The sequence below is a fragment of the Apis dorsata genome, unplaced genomic scaffold (assembly GCF_000469605.1).
Source record: "Apis dorsata unplaced genomic scaffold, Apis dorsata 1.3 scaffold_68, whole genome shotgun sequence".
In the NCBI taxonomy this organism is placed as follows: domain Eukaryota; kingdom Metazoa; phylum Arthropoda; class Insecta; order Hymenoptera; family Apidae; genus Apis; species Apis dorsata.
Genome location: NW_006263366.1, coordinates 558664 through 563101, shown reverse-complemented (window position 1 = coordinate 563101; position 4438 = coordinate 558664).

Below are 4438 nucleotides of genomic sequence, written 5' to 3'. Positions count from 1 at the left end.
ATATAAGAGAAATAGAGAACTTACCGCGATCGAGTATCCGAGTAATCGAAATACTCGTCATAACACGAATTCCGTTTCGAGAACCGGTTGCATTCTGATATTCGCACAGCGAGAGTTCGGCAAGTATTCGGATACTCGGATGTAAATCGAATACCGAATATCTGAATATATTTGGATCGAGTAGATATTCGACGACTCGAGGAGATAATAATTCGAAATTTCTACACATTCTACGAGAGAATTCGAACGAAGAACCGAATGAGATATTTAGTGACGATAGCAATCATGTGAAACGACATTTGAGAATTTCAAAAATTCTCAAATATCATGGAAATTGATCGACGGAAGGAATGGAATTTTCTGAAAAAAAGAAAGAAAAAAAAATAAGAAATGAAAAAAATTAATTGGCCTCCTTCTCGCGTTTTGATCTACCATACCTCGATCCGTTCGAATTATCTCGTATTTCGAAATCTCGATCGCGAGGAATGCGAATCGTTGAAATCGTTGATCGTAATTGCAGCGGCTTAACGCGCGAGTGGGATAAATGCAACTGTCCCCATTTCGCAATTGTTTTCTCTGTCTATCGGATGACCTTGAACCTGCCATTGCACGACCTTGTCAAAGGAGGGATTCTCTCGCTTTCGTGGCTACGAAACTTTCGCTTTCGCTTTCAATTGCGTTCCCCTGCCCGCGTGTCCTTCTCTTGATACACGCACGAAAGAAAACGAGGAATAAAACGGGAGAAAGAAAGAGAACCGAGAAGGCGTACCATCGCGAATATTTCTTAATTATCCTCGTGAATGAAATGAAATTCAGGTTCTACTGGCGATACCAGTCGAAAGACCGATTATAAGAAAATTAATGTACCCTTGAGAAAACTCTTAAGAACTCTTGGATTCAAAGATACAACAATTTTTTACCTCGTCTCTTCATATATATATATATATATATATATATATTTATCAAGGTGCTTTCAAAGATTTTAATATAATTAAAAAAAAAAAGAAAAAAAATGTTTTTTTTTACACTACACTACATTACGCAGTGTTTATATAAACAGAAGTAGGAAAGTATCGTTTGGTTAATAAAAGATTAGGTAAGAAGAATCGAGATTTTACTCGAGATCGGTTGGAATAGTTTCAACGAGACGAGCATCGAGACGAGAAGGAAATAGATCATGAAATGCACGGTTGCCATTCAAGGCTGTTCCTTTTCATCCCATTCATCGATTCGATAAACATGCCCAGACAGTCATTACTGTCGGAAACCTTTAATTGGAGCTTGTCGACGAGGAACGGTAAAAACATGGTGCGTTTCAACCGACTCGCAATTTCTTGCGTCTTTCCCGCAAAAAGCTTGTCTGTTCGCTAATTAGTTTTAATTACTCGCGTCTGACAAAAAGGGTCGACACATTGAATCGGCTAAATCGCTTGGCGCTATAATATTTTATCTGTCGAGATATATAACGCGAATGGTTGGCGCGGAATGGTAATTGGAGGAAAATTAAAATTCGGATGTAAGATAGAAAACGTGGTCGGTCAATCGCGAAACACGATACGAAGAGGAAAACACGGATAAATTTAATCAAAGCGACGCACGACTCGGCCGTCATAAACAAGCTAAGAAAACAACGTTATTCAATCGAACGATAGGATAACGAACATTTGAGAAGAGAAAATAATCATAATTGAACGGAAGTCGCAAGAAAGCAAACACGTTTGTTACACTCTCGGATAGAAAAATTAATTAACATTGTCGTACGATCTATCGACAATGAAAATTTCGTAAGCTAATTTCTCTTTAAGGAAGTAATCAAGAAACAATTAATTCGATATCGCGTTACGTTGAATATACTTTGATTATCCTTAAATCTGGATGAAAATCTTACCAATACAAAATAGAAAATTATACAAATTTGTCTCAAAATTTTCTATCAAGATTCTATTCTATTCAAGATTATGAATAACTTTTATAAATTTTTTTTTACCAATATCCTAATTCTTTCGAAAATTTCGATCGCGTTAATCGAATTAATGACAAACAAGCACGAGGATAAGAACAAAGCCACGGATACGTGTCGTCAAACACGAGCACTCCACGTGTCACGATTCCCATGAAGGAGGAACCGTGTGGATGCACGAGGCAAGCGCAATTTGCAACAGAGAACGTACGTATTAACGAGATTCCATTCGCGCGGGCCGCGAGGCGAAGCTCAATTCCACGCGTGGCTCACGAAGCGGGCACAGGCCTAGATCACCGACACCGCTGGCAATCGCTGCATTCCACCGTTGTAAAAGTACACAATGGCTGCCTCCAAGGACTACGAGTGGCGAGGGAAGAGGTGGCCAAGAGTCGAAAAGGGAAACTCCGCCGCGGCAGAGGGGCAACCTCTGGTATGCAATGTCGCAATTTTCTTGAGCAACCGCGATTCCTTAGGCTGAATATTCACGGACACGACTGGGAATTAAACAAACAGAAGATTGTTTATCCTATCCCGACGTTTCACGATGGAAGATCGAGGCTTGAATCACAAATTTCTCTCCGCAAATTGAATTTGGAACGCGATTTTAAAAATTTTAGAATAAAATTTTCTACACGGATAATTGAAGTGAGTTAAAAGAAAAAAGTAAGGATATTTGGCGACCTCCCAAAGATTATTCTGCCTCTCTCTCTCTCTCTCTCTCTTTGAGGATCGACCAGTTAGGAATTCACGATCTGTATAATGTTCGTGAGAAGTATAAAATGTATAGAGATAAAACAGATCCAAGGAATGCGTTTTCCGACGATTCGATGTTCACCGGTTAAGAGTTAATGCACGATACCCTGAATATCTTCTGGTCACATTGGTTAATGGTAAAGATGGCGAGGAATAGAATTTCTTGGAAAAACTTCGAGTCGATCGGGTCTCATTCTCCAATGAATAACCGTGTCGTCCTTATCACGCTTGACTTATGAAACTAATTGCTACCGATGTTATAAGTGGCGGTACGTCCTCTCCGAGAGCAATAACGTTTTACACGACTCGTGCTACTGAATGGTTTAAATTAGATTGTGGATTCGCATTGTTAATGGAGCGACAAGTACCCGTGGCATTCGATAATAGCCTTTTGCTTCTGAACAAATGATGCACAACCGTTGATGTATAAACCTTCTAATGTTTAAACTTCCTAGTTTCCTTGATAAATTTATTTATTTATTTATTATCTTTTTCTTCTTTCCTCTTTCAAGTCGATCTCTGAGTCTAAATATAAGATCTATGATTTGTTGTCTCTGGCGCGATTCCAAAACAACTTTTTCCCCTGAGAGAAGTTTCCAGTTCTGTCACTGACAAATGGAGTTTCATTCTTTTTTTTTCTTTTGCGCGCGCGCGCGAAAATTGATCGAGAAACGAAGAGCAAAATTTTGAGTTGTAGATATTGCATTTTTTTATTCGACAAACAACAAGGACGACTTCTATTTTCGATTATTGAAAATAAACGTTGAATGAAGTAATATTTCCAATTTATATTTGACTTTCTGAGAAAACTATTAGCCCGTACAGTCACAAAATTCCTATTAAATGAATCTTATCTAAATTTCGTTTCACTAGGCGTCAAAGCAAGCTGAGCAACGTAATTCCGCAAGAACATCCGATTACGTAACGTTTACTATTTCTACAATCGATATTGAAAAAAGCGCACGCATACAATAGGATAGAATTCGGTACTTTGTATCCTCTTTCAATTGCTTTTAGCCGGTTACAAAACAACGATCGACGCGAATTCACGCCAAACGAATTGGTTGTCCGCGAATCGATGAGACGCAATTCGATTCAATGCGATACAATTCGACTAAGCAGGTGGCTGTAAAATTTTCCCCCTTCGTATCGACGAATGGAAAATACATGGACAAAAATAGCACCAGGATTGAAATATCAATCGAAGCATCGGCGATGCGAGGTAAAAGAAAATTCGTACAAAATTCACAAATAAAATTTGTGGAATCGTTACAATTAATAAACGTTGATAAATAGATCGGACACTGTTCGCGTCGATAATAATATCTCCATAATTTTTGACGTAAATTTCTATGGCGTGAAAATAAAATAATTTAAAAAAAAAAAAGAAAAAAAGAAAAACGAAAAAAATTGTATTTGTTCCACAAATGTGAATTGGAATTGGACGAGAAAAGGAAAGGCGAGAAAGGAACAGACAGCCGACTAATCGTTTCCACGCCTTATCAGGGAAGAACACCTAGCTCGATCTTTCCCATTACAGGTTGGATGTGTGTCATTTACACGGTTTGACGCGCGCGCGAGTTTCACTCCACCTGGCCGAGTGTATTTTCCTCGAACCACGTGGTTAACTGGAACGCGACGAAAGTCAGCGAATCGATGACACATTTTTGCGAACCGAGTCCTCGTTCCCGTAGTCCTCGCGCGATTGTCGAACCTAACGTA